This window comes from Sinohyriopsis cumingii, chromosome 17 (assembly GCF_028554795.1).
Source record: "Sinohyriopsis cumingii isolate HCF-2022 chromosome 17, ASM2855479v2, whole genome shotgun sequence".
NCBI lineage: Eukaryota > Metazoa > Mollusca > Bivalvia > Unionida > Unionidae > Sinohyriopsis > Sinohyriopsis cumingii.
In genome coordinates, this window is record NC_142977.1 from 113,740,843 (window position 1) to 113,761,948 (window position 21,106).

Here is a 21,106-nt window from a genome sequence, read left to right on the forward strand (position 1 = left end):
TTTCTGTCAGTTTAACAGTAAGTTTGACAGTGTTCGAAAATGTTTGTAAAGACTTTAATATGGGTTGAAACTTAAACGGCCACCAGCATATCTCCAACGATGGACTTGGAATAATGTGTTACTATTCCCTGGCCCGCAAAAGGTCATTTCCAGAAACCTATGGTTTTTGTACCTAAAGTGGTAGAGCAATACAAGCTGATATTTGACCACTACTTGGAGAGGTAAATGGATAGATAACATTCATACTTGAGAACTCCAAAGATTTTACACAGGCTGGCAAAGTGCATCATGGTGAGAGCATTCAGGCATGCGTGTTTGCACACCTGTGCATGAAAAATGATAACAAAGACCTTGATAATAGTCTGGCCAGCCTTTGATGTGCCAAAACAGTTCTTAGCAATCACTGAATATTCACTTGCCCCAAAAGAACACCTTGAAAGTTCAACAAGTATCACGAAGTGATTTCTTATTCAAAGAGCAGGCAAGATTTTGTTCATGGCAACAGCCTTTACACGAGTCCTACTAGCATCATAGATCATCTTATTGGATCTTACCAGGTTGGCAGCTGATTTGGACACTAACAATGATGTTAATGCAACAAGGCTATCCATAAGAAACAAAGCCAGCATAAAGGAAGCACAACAGCCACAGCCAAAAAAGCGTGCAAAAGTCATCTCTGACCTGACTTGGGCTGATACAGCTTAACATGAAAAAAGTGGAGGCATAACAAGAATCCAAAGAAAATGATGCTGACAAATTAGTAATAGTCATGGGTGGCATTGATGATGGCATTTGCTGTCATCTACTTTACACGCCGTTCAATAACCAGCACCCTGTCATTCTGTCATAGCAAAGAAAACCACTATTGTAATGTCAAGCACTACCAAAATTTGCAACCAACCCCAGTGGTATTGCCATCAGTTTTAGGAGGAATGACAAAATAGTGCCAACAATACCAGGCAGCACCACTAAATCCTCTTTCTATGTATCTGGCCAGCTATTCCAAATCGCTGCTATTTTAAGCCATTCTTTTACTGGGGTAAAGTTTGGATGAGTAGAAATGGTACACTTGTGCCACCTGTAATCGCAAGCACACTTATATTTAAGATCCTACCCAGCGCCTTAAGTATAGAGATAACCTGTATAGTAAAAACCTGTTCATGGAACAGTTTGAAGTCAGTAGTGAAGTGGGATACTATAGGCTCAATGGGAATTAGCATTAAAAACACCCTTGGGAACATATAGCCTCAATGGAAATTTAACATGGAGAAAAATCGTGGGAACATATAGCCTCAATGGGAATTTAACATAGAGAAAAATCGTGGGAACATATAGCCTCAATGGGAATTTAACATAGAGAAAAATCGTGGGACGATATAGCCTCAAGAGGAATTGAACATGGGAATTGGGACTGTATAGCGTCAAAGGAATTTAAACAGGGTGGGACTGTATAGCGTCAAGGGAAATTGAACATGGGATTTTTTAAAAAAAATAAAATAAAATAAAATAAAATAAAATAAAAAAAGGGGTAGGCAATGGAAAGGCTATCTCTTTTCGAGAAATATGGGGGCCCTGAAAAGGGCCTTTGGGTTTTCTTCTTCTGCTTCTAATTTCTTCTTTTCCTCCACCAACTTCTTATTTTATCTCCAACACTCTTTCTCTTCTTTTCTTTCTTTTTTTTCTCCTCCTCTTCTTCTTTCTTCTCTTCCTCCTCTTCTTCTTTCTTCCTCTTCTCATTTTCTTCTTCTTTTTCAATTTTTTCGTTCCATTTGCGTATTCTTATTCTTTCCTCTTCATCCTCCTTCTCCTCCTTTATCTCTTTCATGACACCACTAATCTTGTCCTTTGCTTTTCTTAAGTTATTAATTTCCATCTTTACACGATGGGGACTATAGGAATAATGGTCTTCAACGAGTCTTATTAGCATCTGTTCCATTATTCCTAAGTTGTCTAAAACGTCTTGCAAGGTTTGTATTTTGTCCATTTGGTTTGACGCCATCTTCTTTTTATTCTTTGCAGAATGGTTTGAACGACGAATAATGTGGGTTCTTATACTTAAAGCGCGTACGTGAAGGAAAACATCCCCCATAAAAACATAAAATGGATCTTACCTAGATCATGACCAAACAACGCGCGGACGTGAAGGAAAACATCCCCCTACTTTTTCATTTCATATAATATAACCCAAACTATACTCTCCACAATTGCTAAGAAACAATAAAGAAACCCATAGTCTACTATTCTCACAAACATACCTTTACTCTTACAAACACAAACACACAAACACATACCCTCATATTTTTTTTAAAAAAGAGTTAGTGTTTATATACACACTACTCTACCTACACACATTGGCAAATTAATAGTTATTTCTTTTCTAGAGTATTGGGTAGCCCTGAAAAGGGCTGTTGGTTTTTTTGAACTCCTGATGCACCTATCTAATGGTTGCACCTTCCTGGCCTGGCGCCACACACGCATCTTCTTCCCCAGTCTTCTTTCACCTTTCTTCTGGGGAGCGCAGAGGGAGGATGATTCACTTCAACACCCCAATCCTCTGTCTCGGGAATATTGAACGACATCCTCTCTTCTCTTTTCTTTTCCTCTTCTTCCCTCTCTCTTCTCTCCTCCTCTTCTTTCTTCATTCTTGCTTCTTCTACGATAGCCTCCGCTGATAGTTCGTTTACTATGCGCCTGGCATATTCCAGGTGCATCTGGAGTTCTAGCAGCTTCACAATCCTTGTATTCATTGTCTTGCTGTTAACAGGTCGACGATGGGCCAAACTGACGATTAATTTTTAATTTATACTGAAAGCGCGGACGTGAAGGAAAACATCCCCCTAAAAACATAAAATTCATCTTACCTAGATCATGACCAAAAACAACAACGCGCGGACCTAAAAGAAACACTCACTCACTTTTTATGCTACCCATCACTATTTTAAAATTTTTTCATAAATCACTTCAATAGACTATCCACATACGCAAAGCAATCCAATCTAACCCCAAATATACACCTCAGACACCAAAAAAGACATCATTTTAATCTACTATCCACACCAACTTACGTGAGCTCTTACAAACACAAACACACAAACTCACAAACACATCCCCTCACATTTTATAAAAAAGAGTTAGTGTTTATTTTCACACTACTCTACCTACACACATTGGCAAATTAATAGTTATTTCTTTTCTAGAGTATTGGGTAGCCCTGAAAAGGGCTGTTTTTTTGTTTGCTATGGCATTCTTTTTTAGTTTCTAAGAATGCGATGTCCTCTGAGGATAGACTTTCTGGCGATAGGTCTGCTTCTTCGGAAAGAGAAGAAGAACTCTTTGGTGTCGATACGGCAATCGACAAAGCCTCTGTCAGCTTCAGGTTGTTGCTGCTGCTGTTGCTGCTGTTGCTGCTGTCTCTGAAGTCTGTACTTCTCTGTCCATTCTTCTTTTTCCCTGTTCATTTCTTCTCTGAAGAGCTCTTCTATCAGGTCTTCAGTGATTTTTAACATTCTCACATTCTCTATTTCTTCTGGCTTCGGAATCAGACTGTGTCTGACCCTATGCAAATTCACGTAGGCTTCGTTGAGCTTAGCTAGTTTGGAGCACATCTTCGTAGGAGGATGAGTCGACAATGGATGGTTAGACTTGAAACAACCCCGGTTCTTAAAGTCAAAGCGCGGACGTGAAGGAAAACATCCCCCACACGGTTTTCGAGTCGCAACGTTCAGTGAGTGTCATGAGAGGGATAGTAAGAAATGAAAGAGCATCAATCCAACATTCTTATAGCTAAACAAACCACAATGGCATTTTTTTTCAAAACACAACATTTTTTATTCAAAAATCACTTAACACTAAACAACAACTCTAACATTTTTAACAATAATCCAACACTATAACATCAAACAATTTTTTTCAAATCACAAACATTTTTTCTCAATTCACAATCTACTTTGAACAGGGCTGACAACGTTGTGAATGAAATTGTGATTTCCACTGTTGGAAATCATTAGGCCATTGATGGACACTACGTTTCCTAGCTTGAGACAAAAGATAAGCATAATGGTCACAAAACCATCGATCTACTTTCACATCGTTTCTAGCAGAAGAACGAGGATCAAAATGAGTCACTAAATGTTCTAAGGAATAGCCCAGGCTGCGATGATGCAGAAAATACACACAGTACTGTCCACACACCAAGGAATCTGTGCCTTGTAATTTCACATTATTGAATCGGGTGGTTTGAGCATTTCTTCTCATAAAGTCAATGATATCGTCTTCCAAAGGGGGCAGTCCGTACGAATCGAAATATTCCACACATCCTTCTTGAGGAAAGTAGACGGCTACCCAGTGGGTTCCTGGGAGATGACTGTCGTCCGTGTTGATTACGTAAGCTTGATGGTCTTTAGGTTTGCGATGAGGGAGTTCATCTTTAGCACAGACGACAGGATTCCAAGAAGACGTATACGAACTGTGGTTCAAAAGGTAATAAAGTTCCCAGGTATCCATTTGTGTGGTTTTTTTCTTCTTCTTCACAGGTAATAATAAGTCGTCAATTCGATCCTGACTTTTTGCTTGAAAATGTCTGACGAATAAACGGTTATTCGTTCTGTTTCCTCACTCTGATTCAGGAGAGCTTCGATACGATGGATCTCTTGAGTGGTTAATGGTGGACAAGAATGTTCACGCAAGTCTTTATACCACTGATGCAACACGTCTTTGTTCGAGATGAGACTCCAAGCTTCGTCCAGATACTCGTCCAATTTTTCTTCTTGACTTAACATCAGGCATTTATCGTGTTGAATTTGACTGGGATGATCGTTTTGACATCCATAACAATTTTTCTTGATCAATTCCGTCATTTTGTCGACCAAGTGTTTGGCAAAACAGGAGACTAAATGGGCTTCTTGTTCTGGCCATCTTGACTTCATCATGATCACTTCTTCTTCCACAGTCTCCTTACATTTCATGTCCAAAGTTTCTCCACTAGGTAAAGAGGGATAACAGTCTTCCATGGTTTCTAGTAATCTAGAATGACTTCTCTCAAACTGTTGATTTCTATGGTATTATCGAATTCTGCATACAGGATGACGTTCACTGTGTTCCCTGCATCCAGTGGACTCGCAAACTGAATTTCCACACGAATCTGGCCTGATTTTATAGGGTGGAAATGTCCCTCGTCGCTGCCTTGGTCTGGAGTGAAATCGAAAGCCCACAAAGCATAGCCTCCTGCATAATCGTCGTACGTAATGCCGTGACTGGTGTTGGTTCCTAACTGTCCGGTAGCTTCGTACAGGGACAAGTACGATCTCAAATAATTCTTTGCTGCACCAAAGTTAGGCTCGAAAGGTCGGGTACACAAGGTCTTGCCATCGCGACTGACTTCGATCTTGGACACATTGTAATGCTTAAACTCAAAAGGATTTTCGTTGTAGACACCATTGAAAGCTGAATTCTTGACGATACCAACAATCAAACGTTTGGGTAACTGTCCTTGGAACAGATGATCTTCGATCATGGATCGCTGTCCAGCAGGAATGGTGAACGTTTTCACTTCTACGCGTCGTATCGGATACTTGGCGGTTGTTCTGCTCAGTGTCTGACTGATGTCGTTACCTACTTTAGGTAACACTTCCACACGACGCACGTAGAGTCTGGCTTCTTGGATGATGGCTTTGTAAGTGGCATCAGCAGCAGCCATCAAATGGAAAGCAGCACTACTGCGATTCAGTCTCAGGCGGACATCCACCCCGTTCAGCAAATACTTTTCTTGTAACCACATGTCCAAATGCAAACGATCCATCAGTTCTAAACTACGACTTCCAGCAATTTTCTTTTGTCGTTCTACAAATCCCGTTGGATTTGAAGCATCCCCAGCAAGTGTAATGCCGTTGAATTTAGTCGCTTGGTCAGGTTTCCATACCACGCAAGCATCCAGATGAGTGTTCTTGGCTTCTTTTCCGTACGTCAAGAGATTTTCCAGGTACGCTCGATAAGGGTAAGTATCCATGCTGCTGCTAACCAGTTTGTTATTCAAGTACAAGTCCACTTCGCTGAACAAGGAATGCATGAAATTGTTGACGGGAGCTACTGCTTCATCAGCGTCTATGTTAGCGGGAGGTGTTCCTTCCATCACTTTCACTTTCAAGTACAAGTAACTGCTATTCAGATCGATGTAATCTTCGGGCTGTCCTTTGATTTCAAACTCGATGGGAGAGGAATCGGTCAATGAGGAGACGGGGTGAAATTCCACCCACTGGGATTCTTGCATCGTCATCATGGTGGGGGGCATGGCAAACATATCCAGTTCCGTCTTGGAACAAGCACATGACTCTCGGTGCATCATTTTTTTTTTGTTGCTGTGTCTCAATAATCGAAAACGTCTAAGTCTCGAACGGTTCTTCTTTTCTTGGCCTTTCTAGCTTGAAGTCTGGTGAAAGGGTGTTTTCTTCGTCGTCTCTTTCTGCCTTGTCCTTGCTGAATGCCTGACTCGGTAGCGTGCAGGGCATTTATAGGTGTGTCTCGTCGGCCTAAAATGTCTTTGCCCGTTTGCAGCAAGACATTTTTGCCTGCCCTCATGAAGGCTTCTTTAGGGTTTTGTTTGTCGATGATGACATTTTGGAGAAATTCTTTGCCTTGCGTCAGTGCCGCATCTTTCAAGGCGTGCAATCCGCGTGTCACCATCGGTTTCAACACCGGGGCCACCGAACGAAAGGCCGATTTTAACATATCTCCTAAACCGTGTCCTCGCTGTCGAGCCACCCCTCGGTACACTGGATACATGACTTACTTACGAGTCGTGAGAGAACCGTTTTCGAAAATGGAGTTTCACCGTGACTTTTCCTTTGGTGAATGGAATATTTTGTCCCAAATCTCCTTTTATAGTAATGTTGACCGTGTCCAAATACGACTTGCTGACAGGCAAATAGTGAGGATGGACAAATTCGCGGTGGACGTGGTAAGTGTTTCCACCTTCCTCGTCAGCGTTCGCGGCAGAATCCACTTTGAAAGGAATGACACGCAGTAACGGCACAGAGGTGTGTCCCACCACGTTATACTCCACCACATCGGAGTACACGAACATCAAATTCAGTCCTTGGTTCAGTTCTACCGGGGTACGAAAATACTTGGCAAAAGTATCGTTGTCAGAAATGACTAGTAATTCGCCTTTTTGTTGTTCTACTATCTTCTTCAGGTTCATGTCCCCGCCCAACATGTCAAACAATTCAGGACAAAATAAGAAAGATATTATTTTAGGCCCCTCAGGAAATTTTATCAGGAAGCGACGAGCTGTTTTGTGGTACTCCAGGGTGACACTTTTTTTGGTACTTTCCAAAGCTTTCAGAAACACACCATTAAACCTGGTGGCTATGGTGTTGACCAAATGTTGACCACTAAAATAATAACCTGGGGGAATGAACAAGTGATAGTCGGTCCAGTTTGAATTTTCTTTGTTACGGGTTTTCTTGTCATATTTGCTATGGGTATCCATCCACTGTTGCACTTGCTCGTCATGAACTTGCACCGTAAAAAAATTTTGATTGAGAAGGACATTGAGGACTTGGGTCGGGTGAATCATTTCTACCAAAGCCACTTCCCAATGTCCTTCGTGATCTAAGGGGATGGCCTGAGGTAATTTGGCCGTGTAACAGCACAACGTGTTATTGGGAAACACCTCCATGGAACTGTCACTGGGTAAGGTCAAGTAAAATTGGTTTTGGTGACTCATAATTCTAGAGTTCTGTGGCTGTCCGAGGGGATATTACTGGACGTCAGAGGCGTGTCTCCGCCAAAATGGGGTTCTGATTGTGGTTGGACTGGTGACTGGCACTGACACTGGCACTGGACACAAGGTTCCCGTTCGAGGAGAATTTCAGGGAGGGATTAGGAAGCAGGTAACCGATGCAACTGCTCAATAAAATGGTCCACAATTGTTTGTCTCCTTGTTGCAAACTCAAATTGGCGATGGCTGCCCCGATGACACAATACACCACGAAGATTTGGCAGAAAAAGACGATTTGCGTTTTAGGCACACGTTCTCCACACCACACCCACAAGGGTTGTTTTTGTAAATCTTGCACAGAAGAACTGGGTGAAGAAGGAGTGGTCGACGTAGCTGTGTCTGATGTGTGAAAGGGCATGATGGTCACTTCTTTTTATAGTCGATGACTTGTGAAGTGTCGATCCAAGAATCGAAACTGGGTGGATATCCTTTCCAACGTACTTTGACTTCTTTGATACGTCGTTTGCCCACTTTACGGGTTCTGCGTTCGAGAATGCTTTCGATGTCGTACACGTCGTCTTCTTTTTTGGTCACACGTTGTAACTCGGGCAAATAAAACGTTCCTTTGAGCACTTCTCCGTTCATGTCTTCCAATTTATAGACGGCAGGATGACGTCCATGCACTCGTCCAGTGACGCGAAACAATTCGGTCGTCCAGTTAGGTAAGTAACCTTTGTCGAAAGTGCGTTTGGTTTTGCCAATGCGCACCCAATCTCCTACGGCCAACTCTCCACTTTTCTTGGGGACAGCCCTCGTCGGGGACGTACCAAACAGACGCTCAAACACCAACACTTCGTTGTCGGGAGTCACGTCTTGTGGGGCACGTCCGATGCTTCGATGGTAAGATTGGTTGTACGCTTGCACCAGGTGCGGTAAGATGTCGATGTACTTCAGAGTGTGGTGATGCGTAAAATATTTCCACATGCGTTCTTTCAAAGTGCGTTGAAAACGTTCCACGATGCTGGCTTTGGTTTCGGGATTCTCGGTGGTAAAAAAATGAATGTCACGTTTCTTTAATTCTTTTTGGAAAGCTTGGTTCAGAAATTCGGTGCCTTTGTCCGTTTGCCATCGAAGAGGGTGACGACCGCTTTGTTTCAACACCCGTTGCAGGGCTCGCACTAACTCGCTGCTCGATTTGGAAGTCAAGGGCACGACCCAGGCAAATTTGGAAAAGACGTCGATGACACAAAACAAATATTTGTAGCCACGATTGTAGCTGGCCAAATGAGAGACATCGGCTAAATCGGCTTGCCATTGATGATCGATGCCTTCCACTCGGGTGCGACTTCTGGCAAACTTGCGTCGAATGGGTTTGTGTAAAGTGTAGGTAGCTTGTTCTTGTAACCATCGTTGCACTTGAGGTAAACGGAGACTTTTCAGTCGCGTTTTGGCAGCACGATACAATTTTTGAACTCCTGCGTAACCTGCAGGATGCGAGGGATCGTAGTAAATGCTGGCTAAGACTTTTTCCATTTTTTGTGTTGATTGGTGTCTTAATAAGGCACCCACTCTTGGAAGAGGCTACTCTTTTTCTCTTGGGGTATTTTCTTGGATTGCAATGCTTTGCGTGTGCGACCGGCAATAGGTGTTGAAGAGGAGGAGGATGTCTGAGCGGGGGATATCGGTTCTTGTTTCACTTCTGTCTTCACTTTCTTTTTCTCTTGTGAGGAAGAAGGGGTGGCCATCATCTTTTTAATCCATCCAATTCTGGAGGTAGGTGGTGTTGTTAACTTGCGTACTTTTTCTGGTGGAGTTTGAAACCCTTCTTCTTCTTCTTCTTTTCCTTTTTCTGTCTTGGTCACTGGTACTGGTACTGGTGATGGTGCTGGACTTTTCATCAAGGTCTTAAAATCTTTCAGAGTGGGTAGAGCTGTTTCGTCTAAAGCTTTCTGGTGAAAGAGTTGCAGTCGTTGCAAGAGTTGACCGTACTTTTGCGATTTTTCCTTTTCGGACAAATCTTGGCGATCCATCAAGGACTGCAATTCGTGTTGTAACTGGGACATTTCGCTCAAATTGGGATTGGGAGGTAAATGCGGGGTGCGTTGTTCTTGCCACCGATGGTATTCCATCCATCGTTTGTAAGGCACTAAAGCTAGTTTTAGTCCTTCCATGGGGTTGTCAGGGGTCGATTCTGAGATCTTGGGACTTCCGAAGGCCTTTTTATCTTGCTCCCACCAGTCCTCCCAACATGGTTCCCAAGACTCCTTTCAGTATGGGGCCTAACAAGAGAGGCAAAATGCCTCCACGTTGCACTAACATCTTCTTTTTTTGACGAATGGGAATTTTCTTTCGAACCATTTGGCGAAGAACGTGACGATGTTTGCTTAAGCATTGTTTCTGGTGTTTGGACAAAGGAATCGTGCCTTTCAAAACGTTCAAACAACATTCGCACACGGTGTCGATGACCTCTTTGGAGGCCGTTTGAATGAGTTTTTTTCGTAGGGGTGGAGAAGCTTTGGACAGGACAGATAACAGGTCCCCATGTTTGGCTAAACGTGGTGGCAGTCCTTTACTTTTCTTTCCTTGGGGTTTTCTGGAGGGTGACATCTTTGAGTCTTTAGGAGCACCTAAAAACACTGATACCCTACTCGGTCACAGGCCTTTTTTATACTGGAACGCGTCGCCACTGATTGTCTTTACGGCGTATCAGTTTGAGGACAGGCATGACACGTCGTGCAGGGGTACGTAACGGACTAAATCGAGCCAGTTCTTGCTTGGACAAATCCAGTAAACTTTGTAACATGCCCGATCTTTCATGGACTTTGATTTTGGGAGAAGGTACTTTGTGAGCAGCAGCCACTGCCACTAAATTGGAGGGTCCTGCCACTGGGGAAGTTCTTTTGGGGGTCATCAACGGAGAAGTTCTTGGTGTGATCAACGTCTCCAAGTACTCTTCAGTTCCTGGTGACATCAACGGAGAAGTGGATAAACGTGAGGCTGCCGGAGACGCAGTCACCGCTGTGGCAGGTCGTGGTTTGCGAGTGTAAGGTTGCGTCCTGGCCGAAGTGCCTCTCTTGCGACTAGTTTTCTTCTGTGGACTTTTCTTTTTCTTGGGGCTTCTTTTCTTTTTCCGGGGTGGTGTCTGGTAAGAGGAGGGTCCCGCCACTGGAGAAGTTCTTCTCTTTGGGGTCTTTTTCTTTTTCTTCTTGGGGCTTCGTTGGACTTTTGTCTTGGGGATAACTTTGGGGGCATTAGGATCCCATCTTAAGAGTGAGCGAATGATGACCCCTCCTAGAGTACCGCTCCCTCCAGGTTTCAAAATGATTTGTTTTTTGGTTTGAGTGTCGATGCGGGGATCGGCCAGTTGGACCAAAGCGACTTTGTTTCGATCGAAAAAGCGTTTGGTTTGATGAGGAATCTGAATGATTCCTTGGAGTAATTGACGTGCCGTCACCGTGAACCATCTTAAGACTTCTTTGAGACTAGCTTCTAAGACACGAGCTGGTGTTTGTGGATTTTTTTCTCGACTGATGCCATACAAGGCACGAATCAATTTGACGGGAAGATGCGACTGAAGGGACGTCATGTTCGCACTGTGTGAGACAGACGAAAAAGGGTCTGAGGTTTTTATAGATTTTTTTCATGGGGAGTGAAATGAAGTCGAGGACGGAGACGTGTACAGGACAGGCCCTCCGTCTTGGCACCAGTGGTGAAACAAGTGGGTACGAAATCGCAAATCCTCGGGGGTCGTAGGTTTCAAATCGACGAGTAAATAGGCGTGTGGTGTTTGAGTGGCATCGTCGTACGCCTGAGTCAGCCAAGGCGTTCCTAACTGTTTGGCTAAGACTTGCACTTGCGATTTATCTCGAGGGCTTTTAAACAAGACCACGTAATGCGCATTGAGACTGATGGTGCGATGGGCTTTACTTTGTTGAAACAAATTTTGGGTGATGTAAACGACACTGGCATTACGGTGATGCCCTTTGCGCGTGAACCACAGTTTAATTTCTTCTTCGTCTTCTCCTAACATGTCGTCGAAAATGACCAAATGGGTTTGACGGGAGTCAGAGACGATGCCGTCGTCTTCTTTAGGAATGCCTTCCACAAACACAATGGAATCGCCTTGACTTTCTCGCAAGAGGCTGTACGCCGATTGCCACTCTTTGTAACACCACACGATCCGTTGAGGGGGCCGATCGATCAAATGATGTTTATGTTCGATCAAACGTTTGACGAATTCGGTTTTGCCAGAACCGCTAGGTCCAGCAATGAGCATGTTAAAGGGATGGCGAAGATACAAAGCCTCCCAACTGGCACGATCTAAGTGTTCGTCGATGACTTTGACAGTGGAGGAAGAGGGAGCAGAGACAGTAGAGGTAGCCATGGTGTGAGAAATGTCACTTGTGACACGAAAACAAACAAGACAAGAGTTTATATACTTTTTCAGAACACGTTTATTGAATGTTTTTTTTATCAAACATGAATACGAAAGACAAAAATACATCAAAGCCAAAGGCTTAAGTACAATGATAAAAGGCACATGATAACGATGAACGTGGAATAAAAACAAGTGTCTGTACAACATGTTTTGGGTAATGTTCTAACCAGTTCTATAGTAGGGGGTAAGGTCACACAAGTGTCCTCCCGAAAGGGTCTTTCAGGCCTGTCCACGACAGTCCTGTCCTGGGTGACGGGTTCTTCTGGCACCGTCACTAACACGGGTTGAAAAGTAACTTTTTTCCTTGAACAATTCTCGTGCATACTGGGCCACTTCTTGGGTCCAAGCCTCAAAACCCCATTCTTTCCAGGCACGGACATCTGTCCAATGGGGATGTAAGTCACAAGCTACACACACATCGTCATACACGTCTTGGGTAGCTAAAAGTTGACGAATCTTTTTTTCCTGTTGAGGTCGAGAAGTATCCAGATGAAAACGCAAGGCTTTGAGCAAAAGGAGTTTTTCGTGACCATTTAAGGCCATGGGGGTATGGTAAGTACTGATCGTAAAGAGTCCACAAAGAATCGGCTGGTAAACGAAATCCCAGAAAACAAGTCACTAAGACACACACCACTTGTCGTCCCAAATTGAATGGATAAAATTCTTGTAATAATTGATGGTAATGATCCACGGTTTGAATATGGTCATTGAGTTCCTTCCACGGAATCTGTTGGATGACATGTGACATAAACCGTGGCATGGCAGCCTGTTTTTATATTCTCTTTTTTTTGGATGCAATACACGTACTTTCTAGCCAGAGATCTTCGTTCTCCAGTAGGGAATCTAAATCTTGCATACTGTAACCGAAACGTCAGAGTTCGTTTAGAAGTTTCCTCTTCCGCTAAGTAGATTCCACGTAACAAATGTTGGTAATCCTTTAACTTGTCTTCCTCAATGTATTGCTGTAGGTGAATCTCGAAGTAACCATAATTATGAACATGTCGATCATTAGCAACCTCAAAGTGTTGAACAATGTCTGACCATTGAAAGAATTTCTGACGAATCAGTTCTCTTATACCATTCAGGTACCAGTGGTTAAAGATCTGGTGACGTAACGGATGCAATTGTTCTTTACGTTTCAAAAGTATTTTGACCAGCTCTCGGTAAATCCTTTCTCTCAACTCCACAGGCAAAGCACGAATGTTCTCTTGTAAAGTATCCATAATTATATACACTGTTTTTTGGAATCGTTGGGTGGTGACCAATAGCCTCGTTTACCTTTGTGCCTAATGTAATATCCACTCATAATCAATCTTCTTGTACTTTGGAACAGAGCATAATTTAAAAACGGACGAATCACTTTGAGTTTGCGTTTCACTTGTATTTTGATCAGTTCTCGGTAAATGCGTTCTCTCAACTCCACAGGCAAAGCACGAATGTTCTCTAGCAAAGTATCCATGAATAGGTCATACTAAATCCTCTTTGGTCTGACACAAGAAATGTACTGCTTGCACAAACATGGTTTTAATTCATTGTCGAATCTAAATCGTTTCACCACTAATCTACACATTACAATTCGTTCAGAAGTTTCCTCTTTCACCAAGTTGACATTACGTGAAAGATGTTGGTAATTCGTTAACTCTTCCTCTGGAATTCGATGCAGTACGTTTACAATGTAGTAGATAGAATCGTCAATACCAAACCATTCCTTTTTATAACCAGGAGGTCGTTGATCAATGTCTGTCCAATGGAACACTTTCAACTCAATCAGTCCTTGTATAGCCTGAAGGTACCAGTGGTTCAAACACCGGTGACGTAACGGATGCAATTGTTCTTTACGTTTCACTTGTATTTTGACCAGCTCTCGATAAATGCGTTCTCTCAACTCCACAGGCAAAGCACGAATGTTCTCTTGTAAAGTATCCATGAACAGATTATTATGGTAAGAAGTTACTTCAATGTCTCGGTCCCACTAAAGGTAAGTAATGACAATTCGGTGACCATCGAGCATGTTCAACGTAGGCCGAATCTTGCGGTTCCCAGTGGTGAAGTGACACACTGCAACTGAAGCACTTGACTTTATCTCCTTCGCCCAAGTAGAAAAATCCGGCTCTGGCTAATTCTTCAGGGGTCGGTCCTCCCAGATACTTTGGCCATTTTCCTTTGAACGATTGAAGACGATTTTCAAAGTCGCAGTATTCCGACAAACGCACAGGAAACGAATATTCGTCTTTCACAGGTTCGTTTAGATGAGGGTTGGGTGACATGAACAGGAGTTTGCTCAGGGCTGGATGACATCCGTAGGGAGGTAAACGTGAAGGTCGACATTCCCCTTTAAACCCGGTAAAATGTCTAAGAGGACGAGCGGCATCGCTTTCGCATCCCTCAGGTTTGACACGCACAGCATCACTTTCCATGATAGGGGCAGTGAGAACAAAGTTCCCATGATGCTTTACGGCATCGCTCAGGTCACAAGGTACAGCATCGTATCCATCGCAAGGCTCACAATCGCACTCGTCTGCAAACTCCGTTACGCAATTACAATGGTAACCACATGGACAATCGCAGTTTCCTTCCGGACATTTTCCGTCGCAATGCCTGGGTCTTATCCATCCAATATTAGTCACACTAGAGGAAGATACAACTTTTTTACAATCCCCAAACTGGAACGATGTCTCTTTCAAAGTATTCATCTTGTTCGCTCGGTCTTGGTAGTCACAATGAACTATCGATCTTGACCATAGCCCCTTTTTATACTAGTCTCAATGCAGTCTCCAGCTTGTACATCTTTCCTTTTTTACGTTTTTTATGTCCTGTTCTGGAAGGTACCGTCTCTAAGGTACCGTCAACATTGTACCGTAGTGTGATGGGTGGAAAGGCCATAGAAAGGTAAGGGCAGTGCGGAGACCATCGAGTATGTTCCAGAATAGCTGAATCTTTATAGATACATAGATCCATTCGTAACTTCAGTCCGCAAGCGAAACACTGTACCTCGTATCCCAATCCTGACTCAGGTCCCAAGTAGACAAATCCTGTTCTAGCTAAAACATGCGAAGAAGGTAATCCTTCCCTATCCGTAGGCCATTTCTGAAACGTGTCCAATCGACGGGCACAATCACAATAGTCAGGTAAGAAGACTGGAAAATGGTAGGGTTTGAACTTGAAGTTCTTATCGGGTTTCTCACTCGATTCTTGCTGTGGCGAAGTCATCTTTCTAGTGGGGTAACTATCCTCTTACAACCAATGTTTTATACCAACGTGTCCATACGGTAAGGTGAAATGATTGGGAAGTCGAACTCGCTTCTGGTACACGATTTGATAGACTTTTTCCAGGGGTCGACTGACGATGTGGTGAGTGGGTAAACGTACAATCTTGTTCGGTTGGTGAGTGGTCACTTTAAAGTTTCCATCCTCTCCCGATTGCAAGGCTTCTTTCAATACCCCAAAGTTGACCACACGACTGGTACGATAATTCAGAGTCAGTCCTTTCACTTTGCACGTCGTGTGCACTTCTCCTTGTTTGTCCCGGTATTCGTAGCCGTAATTTTTGGGACCGCCACTGACGAAACTTAGAATCTTGTCGTCGGGATGCTCGTCTGTCCAGGCTCCTAAACGGTCTCCTTCGATGTCAGGGTGATGTTGAATCGGGTGATGGATGTAAATGCAACTGTCCGTGTCAAAGTACAGGACGCGTTCCCCTAACAGTTCTAAAGCTTCGTACAATTTTAAGCGAGCATGGGCTGTCACGTAAGCCGCAATGATGACATTTCCAAAAGGGTCGTCTTGTACAAAGTCCAGATCTTCTTCGTAATTGACCAAGATCAAATTCTCTCGAACGACGTCCACGTGTTTCATGTATTTGGTTTTGTCGTGAATCATCTGGAAGTAGCGGGAAGGTTCTGTCAAATATTCCGTCTTGGGTAAACACGGTCGTTGTGCCATTTTACCCCACAAGCAATTTAACATCACTTTGGCAAACGATCGCCTGCCTTCGTTTTTCTCGATGTGGTCTAAAGTGATGCCTTCTTGTTCGTAGTATTTCTCTTTGAATTGTATTTGGTCTTCGGGAGTGTGACACCAGTAAGGATAGCCGCTGGCTTCTTGCTTCAGTTTCAAAAAGGCATCCACGTAGTCTGCGAAAATGCCTTTCTGAGTAGGGTCACCCTTGTGGTATTGTTGTGTCTTGGGAAAGTGGCAAATTTCGTACACTTCTAACAGTTGGTATCCCATGTCCAGAGCTTTGAACAATTCTACGCTGACCCAGGTTCCCGTCAAGGCACGTTCTTCCTGGGTGTGCTGACAAGGTTGGTCTTGGTTGCACGTTTCGGCACAAGTACGGCACAATGGAAACATCAGTTTGCCTTGACAATGGTGAGGTAAGACGGGATGGTATAGGTTCGTGGGAGGCAAAACTTTACACTTGATCAAGCCTTCGTATTGTCGAATGTTTTTCAGGTCGATGTGTTCCGTCAGCAATTGCGGGTGCCCTACAGGAAAGCGACAATATTTGCACACGTAGGGATACAGCGAACACACGTCCAAGTATTTGATTTCTTCTCCTTTCTCTTCGTCGGCTTGGTACAGCAAACAGGTGGCATTGGTCCTTCCTCCGTACAAACTATCCCTTGGGTTCAGCGGGTCCATGAACTGGTAACTTTCCACGAGGCGTTTAAACTCGGGATCGGTTTTCATACGGTGATCGTACTCGTGTTCCCACATTTCCACCACTTGGTATCCTTGCTGTTCTAACTTTAGGCGACGCTGACAAGTGTCCTGGTACAAGTCTTCCATGGTTCGTTGCAAAAACTGATTTTTAGTGCTACGGTCAGGGTAACAGACGGGACATCCGTGAAATAAGCAACCGTTAAATTCGTACACGATCTTGGGGTTTTCTAAGTCCCAGCCATCGACCGAATACGTTCCGATGGTCTTTTCGCCCCCTCCGTTGCGGGCATGCTGAATCCACTTGTCTTCCTTGTCGCACAAGTAATGTAACCAACGTAGGGCTTTGACCGAGTATTGACGTTTGACATAGTGGGTCGTTTGAGGACTGATGACAGCCACGGTGTTTTCAGGCATGAATCGTTGCCGATACACTAAGGAACACGCTTTGGCAATGGTGCAAGCTTCTTTCAAAGAATCGACCCCTCCGTGTTCCATGAACAGTTCTCGAAATTTTCCACAGCAACGCCGTAAAATGTCCACGTCGGAACGACAATACTTTAGCATTTCTTCCTGAAAGTCGAAAGGGTCGGAGGCGTGAGCCTGGTACCAAGCGTAGAAAGCTTCTCGTTGTTCGGTACGCATGTTGTCGGGGTCGTAATAGTGAGCCTCAGGTAAATGGGGTAGAACGGCGTGTTGATTGGCTTCCGTATTGAAAAAGTGTGGAAAGTACCCTTTAGCCATTTCTGTCATTCCAAACGTTTTAGGCATTCGACTCAAAGGCATGGCCAAATAGCTCATCGAATCTTTAAACTGTACTTGTCCCACTTGCATGAAAATGATTTTGGCTCCGTTCAAAGTCACTTTAGGACGCTCGGTGCCTTGTTCCGTATAGTATCTGAGAAGAAACTGTCCATCGTATCCGGAGAAATTGTGAGCCATCACCGTGGCATGGCGATGACAATCTCCGTAACGTTCGATGTCCTCTTGGCTCCACGTCTTGTCGACGGGGTCTAAAACCCATTGGGCAAAATCGGCTAACGTGTTCGGTCCTCGAAAGATTTTTTCACGCCCTCCGGGAATCTTGCTGCAGTGAGGGCAATGACTGAAGATAGGTTCTTGAATGCACTTCTCGCACGCTCGATGAGCCACGCAGAAATTAGGAATGTGAATGCCGGTTTCTTGCATGCATTCGAAATCGAAAAAGATGAAATTGCCTTTCTTCTTGTGACCGTCCTCTTTCTCTGGTGGGGGTTGGTATTTTTGCACGTAACATTGGTGTTCCAAGTCCACGATGTGGTGACAAATGTGACATTTTTTCTTTCCTCGACATACGTGTGCCTTGGCATTGTTGGTAAGTATGCCTTGTCCACACGTAGGGCACAATCTCAGGAGTTGACAAGCACATTTCTTCTGTGAACCTTGTGTTTTCAAATGTTGCTGGTAACAGGCAGGGCTGACAAACGTGCGCAGACAAGTTGAACAAGGCACTGGTTCTTCGCTCAGACAGGGTGGAGAGGCCAAACATCCTGGGCATTTCGATCCACAATGCTTGTGTTGCTCTCGATTGTTATAACCATAATCACATTTCTCACAATAATAACCGTATCCTAGGAATCCGGTGATACTGGTAATGGTATCGAAATGGTCATCGTGGTGATAAACATGAATGTATTTTCCGTCCTTAAAATCTTGGCCTCGAAACAACAGAGGCCCACGCACTTCTTGAGGGTGCACTTTCAAGGTGTATCGTGGAGCTAGGGCATCTTGCAATTTTTGCATCTCAGGAATGCCACAGGGATTGTTTTTGGACAGACCAGCTTGTTGCATCAGGAGTTCTGCTTCGTTTCGTTGTTTGGCTCTGTCCGATTGTCGAAATGTTTTCCAGGTTCTTTTCCATTGTACCGTGTCGTTCTTGTTGGCATAGGTTCGTCCCACCACGATGGCACGGGCTAAACACATCTGGTCATGAGGGTTGCGAATTCGGACGAGACTCTTTTTGGTGTTGCGAAGGTCGTCCACCAATAACATCTTTTTGCGTCCAGTCCCTTGAGGAGGAGAGACGTGGGTCATGTCCAGTGTGGCTTTACCATCGGTGATGTCAAACTGGTCATTAGATTGTTGCACGTGTTGAATCTTGTCCATGACTTTGGAAGCACTCAATTCTGCAGGGGTGCTAAACTCGATCCAAACAGGGGATTTCAAACCGTCGTGTTGTATGGAAAGTCTCAAGCGATCGTCTTCTTTGGGTTGACATTGTCGCTTGAGTGCAGTGAGCAAAGAATCCCACACCCCAGTGATGAACACTTCTGCTTTCTCTAACGGCACTTCAGCCTTGAAATCTTTAAACTTCACTGTGTATTTGTAAGCCGTAGTTCTAAATTTTCTAGAGGAGCGCTTTTCCGTCTCTCGAATGGAATAGTACTTTTCAGGGTTAACTAAGGGTGGTGAACTTGGTTTAGAGGGTTCTGATTCTGGTTCACTCATGTCCTTTTCAAAATCACTGGCATGAATTTGTGCCAAGATTTCAGCCCTGGTACGAGGCGATAGATCACGTTTCTGCCTCTTACTTTCTTCTTCTTTCTTCTCGAACGAATTAGATCGTTTCATCTTGAAAGCAAAAAGTCAAATGACTCAAGTTCAAACACCATGAGCTACTTTATAGTCATAGCAGACCAGCGTATATAAAAGGGTGTGTGTCTTATCCTTTCACTATTCATTTCACTCTCAAGCCGAGCACAACGATGGAAGAGACTAACCAGATGGAACGTTTCGTCAGAGCTTTGCGAGTGGTCATTAGAAAATTCTCTTCAGACCAGCCTACGGACTACTCTCCTTCCTTTCGAGATAAAAGTCAAGATACTTGCTATATCTGTCAGAAGAAAGGGCATTGGTCTTCAGACTGTCCAGACCGTCAAAAAAGAACAAAAACAGGGACTAAAAAAGACAAAAGTCAAGATACCTGTTATTATTGTAAAGAAAAAGGACATTGGTCTCCAGATTGCCCAAAAAAGAAACAAGAGGAGTCAGAAGAAAAGAAGGATTCTTCAGAAGAAGAGAGGGATTCTTCGGAAGAAGAGAGGGATTCTTCAGAGGAAGAAGAGGAAGAAAAAAGACAATTCTATTTACAAGAGGCAAAGAAACAGGAGAAGAAGAAAAGAAGAAGGGAAGAAAATGAGGAAAAGACGGTGAAGAAATTCAAAATACAGAGAGACTAAAAAAGGAGAAAGAAGAAGTCAATGAACTTTTTATTAAAGTGTTGTGTTGTGAATTGTGAATTGGATTGTAAAAAATGGATAAAAGAATAAATGAATGATATAAGGTAAGAGTCTGTTAGTTCTGATTTTAAAATAAGAACGTACACTCACGCACTCATACACAGACACGTACTATAAGGGTAAAATGGGTGGGGTTTTTTTGAGTTATTGGCAAATTGAAATTGTATTTCTTTTCGAGAAATGTGGGTGGCCCTGAAAAGGGCCTTTTTCTTTATGGTGAAGGGGTGAGTTTAAGCAATCAACTTTAACTGCCTTAAGCCTTTGCCACGGCCAAGGCCTACTTCTGGACGGCGTAATGTTGATGATGATGATAATGATTGGGTTGAAATCACTAAGGGTGGTACGGTAGGCTTAGTCACAGGGTTGACGTGTTTAGCTCGGGAAGGTCGTATTCTCTTCGGTCGTGATAAAGAAGTCTGATACATTTGTTTCAGACTTCTTAACTCCGCTAAAATGTCCAACAGTACCGTGACCGTTTGATTTTCACCCTCTTGTTTCTTTGCTGCTACTTCTTCTTGCTGCTGTTGCTGTTGTTTTTTTCTTACCTCTTCTTCTTGTTGCTGTTGCTGTAGGAGAAAAGCCTGTTCCGCTTCTTTTTGTCGTTGTATAAATTTCTCCAATTCTTCTTTCTGTCTCTGTCTAAAATTCTCCACTTGCGGTAATGAAGAAGGTAACGAAGGTTCCGGAACAAATTCTTGCGAGGAGAGAAAATCCACAAAATCCCAATTCACCTCTTCTGAAAGTAAGTCCGGGTTCCCTTGGGCGGTCTCCCCTGCTGGTGCACCCCATTGGATCGTTTTCTGAGTTTCCGTCATGTTGAATCACTGTCGCATAGATTGACTGCACACAAGCGCTAGCGAATCTATATAGACTACGTGACGTCACAGACTGCTCTCTTCGAATTGGATGCGGGCTGACTGAATTCTGTAACGCGTGTTCGGATTGGTGAATGAACTCAATCCGTTTCAATCCTACCTATGCCTATAAATAAACGCAGTTCAGTGCATTGAT